We start from the raw sequence: 8,856 nt of genomic DNA on the forward strand, positions 1-8,856 counted from the left end.
GAAATGGTGGCCATTAATAATGGTAACACCTGGATCATCTTAACACATAAGGGGACTCTGTGTGTGTGTGTGTGTGTGTGTGTGTGTGTGTGTGTGTGTCTGAGAGAGAGAGAGACAGATGGGGGGGGAGAGAGAGAGAGAGAGAGGGAGAGAGAAACGTGCCACGACGCCAACATTCCATTGTTCATGAATGGACCAGCTGCCTTCACAGCAGCTGTGAGCAAGATGAAAGAAACCAGACTTGCTCTAAGAAGACCTGGGTTCTTGTTCTACCACTGCCACAAGATGTTGGTGACCCTGTCAAGCCTTGGGACTTCTCTGAGACTCTGTTTGATGTAATGAGGAGCTTGAATAAAATGGTGTTTGAGTTTCTGCCAGCATACAATATTCTAGTATATAATCCCAGGATTATTAAAGAGGCTCATAGTTTCTTTCTATCTTTCTCTAGCTCATCCCACTCCAGTAGAAGGTTTGCATTTCCCTAAGAGGGCTCCCTTCATCATTATGCTCCTGCTATCCTTGCTCCTGCACACCAAACTGGCTCTTCTAATTTTTTATATATACAGATTATATCATAATCTGGTTTATTTCTGAGCCAAGAAGCAAGTTGCAAAAACCCCTCATCTCCAATTCATTCAGACTTGAGGAAGTATGACACACTCCCTAGGAGCCAGGATGTAGTGCCCTGTGCCAAGCACTGGATGCTTTGCTATGCTCCAAGCTGCAGGTCCCTCCATATTCTCATGCTCTGATAACTGGCTCTTAAATTTCTTCTCCTGGCTCCTCTTCTCTACCCTAGGCCAAACCACTGGGCTTCAGGCTTCTCCCTATATATTGTTCAATTTTCTTATTATTAAAGTTCTACATGATCATGAAAGGAGATTTGAAAATTAAGAAATAGAGAAGAAACAATATATAATAATTCCACCACCCAGACAACCACCTTAAACTTTTTGGGTACATCTGTGATAGATTGTTGCAGCACCTCCCTGCAGCCATATCCTGGAATATCCTTCTCTCTCTGCCTCTGGGTTTGGCCAATGGGACAATAGCAAAGATATCACAGCAGACTTTTAAAATGGTTATGATTGGGCTTGCCCTTTCTTGCTGCTCTTGGAATATACTGCCACCATGTAAACAAGCCTCTGAGAGCCTGTTGAATGATGAGAGATACGCGGCCCCATCACATCAGCCAGCCCCTCAGGTGATAGCAGCTCAGGTGATCACCCGAGGTGATCAGGCAAAGCCTCAGGCGATGGTAGCTGAACACAGACTGGTGAGTGAACCTAATCAAGACCAGCAGAACCACAGCTAAGCCCAATGCAGAGTGCCAACCCACTGAATCCTGAGCTAAGTAAATGGTATTGTTTAAACCACTAAGCTAAATACATGGTCTTGCTTATACCACTAAGCTTTCTCTTTTTTTTTTTTTTTTTTTTTTAGAATAAGTCTTGCTCTGTCACCCAGGCGGGAGTGCAGTGGTGCAATCTCGGCTCACTTCAACCTCCGCCTCCCAGGTTCAAGCGATTCTCCTGCCTCAGCCTCCCAAGTAGCTGGGACTACAGGCACGTGCCACCACATCCAGCTAATTTTTGTTTTGTTTTGTTTTTTGGGATGGAGTCTTGCACTGTCACCCAGACTGGAATGCAATGGAGTGATCTCAGCTCACTGCAATCTCTGCCTCCCAGGTTCAAGCGATTCTCCTGCCTCAGCCTCCTGAGTAGCTGGGATTACAGGTGCCCACCACCACACCCGGCTAATTTTTTGCATTTTTAGTAGAGACTGGGTTTCACTATGTTGGCCAGGCAGGTCTCGAATTCCTGACCTCAGGTGATCCACCTACCTCGGCTTCCCAAATTGCTGGGATTACAGGCATGAGCCACCATGCCTGGCCTAATTTTTGTATTTTTAGTAGACACGGGGTTTCACCGTGTTGGCCAGGCTGGTCTCGAACTCCCGACCTCAGGTGATCTGCCCGCCTCAGCCTCCCAAAGTGCTGGGGTTATGGGCTTAAGCCACCACATGCCTGACCCCCACTAAGCTTTTATGTAGCAAAAGCTAATTGATACAATAATTCTTTAGTCTTTGTATACATAGCAAAATCAACATTATTCTGTATCTACTATTCTTTTTTTATTCCACAGCCAGTGACTGATGAATCTATATACTATCGTATAGCCAGCTCTTTTTCACATGACATTTTCTCAAGTATTTAATACTATTTTCCTCCTTATTTTAAGTTCCACTAGGGTGAGGATTTATATCTGTTTCGTTCAATGCTGTATTCCTGGCACATAGAACACTGCTGCAAACAGTGTTCAATAAACAACACTGTTAACTATAAATAATAGTTATTTATAGTTTTAAAAATATAGTTTATAAACTATGAAATATAGTTTATGAACTATAGAGTTTATAAATATATAGTTTATAAAAATATAAAACAATAAATAACAATAAATATTTCTTAAATGAATGATTAGAGGACATATTTTTTTGATGGCTAAATGGTGTTATATAGAGATACTATCTATGCCCCGTTCTAAGTTCTTGTTTCTCTAAGTTTGGCATCTCAGCTTCACCCTAGGACTGGAACTCAAGTGAGCTCTTCTACTACCCAAGAACTGAAACTCTGCTCCTAAATCCGAGCTAGGAGATAGGGCTTTGCGTGTAATTTACAATCTGTGTCTTCTGTTGTCTTGTGAACTTCTAAGGATAAGAGTTGAGCTCCCAGAGTGCCTGGAACTTAGTGAACATTCAACCCAATGCCTGTGGATAACTGAAAAATTAACCATGCACTGCAAAAGACTCCTCTGCCAGCAGCCCATATGTAAGTTTTTTGTTGTTCTTGTTTTAAGAACTATATCTTTATTAGAAACAATACTTATAATAGAGATTACTGGCTGGGTGTGGCAACTCAGGCCTATAATCCCAGCACTTTAGGAGGCCAAGGAGGGCGGATCACGTGAGGTCAGGAATTCGAGACTAGCCTGGTCAATATGGTGAAACCCTGTCTCTACTGAAAACACAAAAATTAGCCAGACGGGGTGGCATGCACCTGTAGTCTTAGCTACTCTGGAGGCTGAGGCACGAGAATTGCTTGAACCCCAGGAGGCAGAGGTTGCAGTGAGCCGAGATCATGCCACTGCACTCCAGCCTGGTCTGCAGAGTGAGACTCCATCTAAAAAAAAAAAAATAGAGATTACAATAATATCGTGATGGAGCATATTTATAAGCAGAAGAGTCATAATTAGGAAAAGTCACCAAGGAAAAAGTTTCTTACATGGCTTTAATTCTATTTGGATCATTTTAGAGGCATGAGGAAACGAAGAAAGTAGGAAAATGGGAAACAGAAATGGGACATAGAGAGAATATAATACTCTAGTTTACAGTTTGTGATGGTCCATTATCTACCACAGAGATGAGCAATATCAGGTTTACAAGTTGGTTTAAATGTAATTAAAACATACAGATTAAAGCGTGAACTTATGGAGTCTCTGAATCTGCTGTGATTCAGGGGGCTTCCTGATAAAAAAAATTGACAAAAAGCATGAACTTAGACTAATGTCAAATAAAGAAGGAATATTAGGTCTGCCAAAGATTCTAGCTCAATTTATGTTTCTCTGTTGAAAGAAATGCTATGCCTTTGTGAAAACTGCCATTCTGTAAAAGTACTACTCAAGAATAGGACTCTGCTAAGGAATGTTAAAACTTGTGTTATTCACACACTCACATGTGAAATTCCAACACATTACTCTGATCGCTGTAATAAACCTATGAGACTGGTTTAGACAAGCAGTCAGGCCTTGTTATATAATAAGAGTGTATGCATAAATTCTCATTAATTAATGTAATGCTGTTCTTTCCTTTTAAAGGATATTGGCTTAAGTTCTAACTTCAACCAAACATAACCCACATACATGAAAATTTTAATTTAATCACTATATATATTTCTATTTCCAGCAACATTGCTTGTCATTCCATAACTACCAGCAAGTAGGAATAACACATATTTTAACTCTCTCTCTCTCTCTCTCTTTTTGAGATGAAGTTTCGCTCTTGTTGCCCAGGCTGGCGTGCAATGGCATGATCTGCAAACTCTGTCTCCCAGGTTCAAGCGATTCTCCTGACTCAGCCTCCCGAATAGCTGGGACTACAGGTGCTTGCCACCATGCCCGGCTAATTTTTGTATTTTTAGTAGAGATGAAGTTTCACCATGTTGGCCAGGCTGGTCCCGAACTCCTGACCTCAAGTGATCCACCCACCTTGGCCTCCCAAAATGCTGGAATTACAGGCGTGAGCCACCGTACCCAGTCCATTTTAACTTTCTCAGACTTATGAAAAGTCAGCTCTAGCAAGCCTTTGTTTCCAGCCAGGTGTTTTAACTGTTCTAGAACAGTTTAGGGGAGCTGCGCCACTCATCCCTCACCCTAGATTCAGGCAAGCAGCTCTGATGGTATCTGATTTGTTTAAACTTCCTTGTAAGATTTCATTCAACAAAGATAGCAAACTATCACAAGAACAGAAAACCAAACACCGCATGTTCTCACTCATAGGTGGGAACTGAACAATGAGATCACTTGGACTCGGGAAGGGGAACATCACACACCGGGGCCTATCATGGGGAGGGGGGAGGGGGGAGGGATTGCATTGGGAGTTATACCTGATGTAAATGACGAGTTGATGGGTGCAGCACACCAACATGGCACAAGTATACATATGTAGCAAACCTGCACGTTGTGCACATGTACCCTACAACTTGAAGTTTAATAATAATAAATAAATTTAAAAAACAAAAAACAAAAAAACAAAAAAAAAACAGGTTTTTATGTGCCAGTGCTATTAAAATCAAGGCCTTTCGATCCCCACCCCTCCTACTCTCACCTATGACTGAGGTCCCACAACTGCAGACTGTACTTGATATCCTGACTGTCCACAAAAATGAAGCAGAGAGAGGCTGGGTCAGAACAGGTGGCAGGGAGGCCAGGATAGCACCCCTTGGCTGTCCATTCAGTACTAAGAATCGGAAGTCATCAGGAAGCATTTGTACAGCAGATACAGGCTGTTTGTTGCCTCTAAAATATCCAGTGAAACAACAGGGATTACAATAGCATTGTCAGGAAGCATATTTATATCCCAAAAAAGTCTTAGTTAGAAAATAACGACAAAGAGGAAATTCCTCTTCTTCCTTGCTAACAAAATTCCAATTTAGTTCAGGGCTTCAGTGATCCCAAACCTAGACCAAATAATGATGATTGGTCAATGTCAATCATGATCATCCTTTCTCAGCCTTTTAAAAAATAGATTTTACTTTTCAGAGCAGTTTTAGGTTCACAGCACAACTGAGCAAAGGTAGAGAGCATTCTTATACACTCCTTCTCCCCAACCATACCACATCCCACACCACAGTGGTGCATTTGTTCCAACTGATGAACCAACACTGACACATCCTTATTACCCACAGTCCATAGCTTACATTAGTGTTCACTCTTGCAGTTATAAATTCTATAGGTTTTGACAAATGTACAACGTCATGATATCCACCATTGCAGCATCATACAGAGTATTTCACTGTCCTGAAAAGTCTGTGTCCTGCTTGTTTAACCCTCCATCCTCATAACCCCTGACAATCACTCATCTTTTTACTATTTCCATGATTTTGCCTTTTCCAGAATGTTATATAGTTGGTAACAAACAGGATGTGGACTTTTTAGAATGGTTTCTTCCACTTAGTAATATGTGTTTAAGTTTCTCCCATGGCTTTTCATGGCTTAATAGTTCACTGAATAATAAATATTTCATTGTCTGGATGTACCACAGTTTATTTATTTATCCATTTACCTACTAAAGGACATCTTAATTGCTTCCAGGTTTTGGCAATTATGAATAAAGCTGCTATACACATTTGCATGCAGGTGTTTGTGGAGACAAAAGATTTCCGTTTATTTGAATAAATGCCAAGGAGTGTGACCGTTGAATTGGATGACTCAGCTTTTAAGAAATTGCCAAACTGTCTTCCAAAGTGACTGTACCATTTTGCATTCCCATCAGCTGTGAATGAGAGTTCCTGTTGTTCCATATCCTTGCTGGCATTTGGTATTGTTAGCGTTTTGGGTTTTGATTATTTAAATAGAAGGGTAGGGACATCTTATTGTTCTAACTGGCATATCCCTAATGATATATGACGTTTATCTTTTCATATGCTTACTTGCCATCTGTATACCTTCTTTAGTGAGGTGTCTATTCAAGTCTTTTCCCAGTTTAAAAATCAAGTTGTTCATTTTCTTATTGTTGAGTTTTATAGGTTTTTTGTATATCTTGGATAACATATACAAATTATATTCCTCCTTTATCAGATACATCTTTTGCAAATATTTTCTCCCAGCCTATGGTTTCTTTTCTCATTCTCTTTGCTTTGACAAAGCAGTTTTTAATTTGAATGAAGTTCAACTTATCAATTATTTCTTTCATGGATCATGTCATTAGTGTTGCTTCTAAAAAATCACCACCATACCTAAGGTCATCTATATTTTTTCTTGTGTTATCTTCTAGGAGCTTGATACTTTTTTGTTTCACATCTAGGTATGTGGCCAATTTTGAGTTAACTATTGTAAAGGGTATAAGGTCTGTGTCTATATTTATTTATCTGTTGCACATAGATGTCCAGTTGTTCCAGCACCATTTGTTGAAAAGACTATCTGTTCTTTATTGTATTGCCTTTCCTTCTTTGTCAAAAATCAGTTGACTATATTTACATGGGGCTATTTATGGGCTCTTGATTCTGTTCCATGATCTGTTTGTCTATTCTTTCACTAATATCATGCTGTCTTGATTGTTATAGCTGTATAGTAAGTATTGAAATTGGTTAATGTCCGTCCACTGACTGTTCTTTTCCTTTAATATTGTGTTGGCTATTCTGGGTCTTTTGCCTCTCTGTATGAACTTTACAATCAGTTTATCAATAGTCATAAAATAATTTGTTGGGATTTTGATTAGGAATGCATGGAACCTATAAATCAAGTTGGAAAGAACTGACATCTCTTGAGTCTTTTTATCCATGAAAATGGCATATCTCTCTATTTAGATCTTCTTTGATCTCTTTCATCAGAGTTTTGTAATTTTTTTCATAATACTGTGTGCGTTTTGTTAGATTTATACCTAAGTACTTCGTTTTTTGTGGTGCTAATGTAAATGATATTGTGTTTTTAACTTCACATTCTACTTGTTCATTACTATTGAGTTACTTGTTCATCTCCTATATTCATTTCATGTATAGGAAAACAATTGACTTTTGTATATAAACTTTGTATCCTGTAACCTTGATATAATTGCTTATTAGTTCCAGGAGTATTTTTGTCAATTCTCTCAGATTTTCCACATAGATGATTATATCATTTGCAAACAAAGACAGCGTTATTTTTTTCCCAATATGTATATCTTTTATTGCCCCTTCTTGTCTTACTGCATTAGGTAGGACTTCCAGTGTTGAAAAGGAGTGGCGAAACATAAATTTTTGTCTTGTTCCTGATCTTATCAGGAAACCTTCTAATATCTCACTGTTAAGAATGATGTTAGCTGTAGGGTTTTTGTAGATAATGTTATTTGTCCAGTTGGGAAGCTTTCCTTGATTCTTAGTTTGCTGAGAGTTTTTATCATGAGTGGGTGTTAGATTTTGTCAAATGCTTTACATCACTGTGATTTTTCTTCTTTAGCCTGTTGATACGATGGATTGCATTAATTGATTTTCACATGCTTTCTCTGCATTTTTAATGACTGAGTGTGGGCCTTGTGACCCAATCTATTCAACAAGGTCTTAAATAAAGTTCACTGGCTGTAGTCAAGCAGGTGGATATGTTCTGGGTAATATTTCACTTTCTTGATAAACAGGAAGGAATATAACCAGCACTTGGCCTCCCTCTTTAATTTGGTCTTGAATGTGGATACAATCGCTGGAGATACAGCAGCTGTCTTGCCATTATGAGGGAGGAAAAGACTAGGAGAATTGCAGAGACATTAGCTGTACAATCACTGCAGTGTCGTTAGCAAATATCTACCTCTAGATATCTCGCTGTATGAGAAAAATAAACCCCATTTTGTTTAAGCCACTGTAGTTGGGTTTTATGTTAAACGCAGCCACATTGTTTTCAACAAATACCCCTGTCATTTCCACAATAAGACAGGTGGAAGTCATCAAAGAAGATCATATTGTTGCTTTGGTTCTGCAAGTGGTGTTCTGGTACCTAAGCTTGGGTAAGACTGACTAGGAAAGGGTAGTTGGCAGGGCCTGGAAGGGAGGGTTGCTGAGTGACACGAACAGGGACTCTGATTGCTAGGAGACCTCCCAGTGAGACCAGTTCCGAATAGGGAGATCAACACATGGCCAAGGGCAAGACCCACATCCCAGGGAAAGGGTGGAAAAGTATTCAATAGATGGCAAAATATAGTGATGAAGCAACATAGTGCAGTACAAAGCAGATGAGTCTAGGGGCCAAAGAAATGGGAAACTGAGTCCTTATTCTGCCACTTCTTCTTGGATGTATGACTTGGTGAAATTATTCCACTATTATTGGCCTCAAATATCTCTTCTATAATATGGGGAGAAAAATGGTCTGCCTCATAAAGTCAGTGTAGAGATTAAAAGCAATAATGTACTATATTTAAAGCTCGCAGTCATATCACCTTTGTTCCATTGCCCTTTTCACATGCTCAAAGTCAAAGTAAGGTTAGCAAAGAGATCAAGGTAACATCTGTCAGAAAGACATAAATTGGAGTGAAGCTTAAGTGTTAGTGAGTCACACTGATAGAAGCTCTGTGAATTAGAGGTCTTCTAAAGTCAGCAATCAGGCTGGGCACAGT

The sequence above is a fragment of the Chlorocebus sabaeus genome, chromosome 10 (genome assembly GCF_047675955.1).
Source record: "Chlorocebus sabaeus isolate Y175 chromosome 10, mChlSab1.0.hap1, whole genome shotgun sequence".
Lineage (NCBI taxonomy): Eukaryota > Metazoa > Chordata > Mammalia > Primates > Cercopithecidae > Chlorocebus > Chlorocebus sabaeus.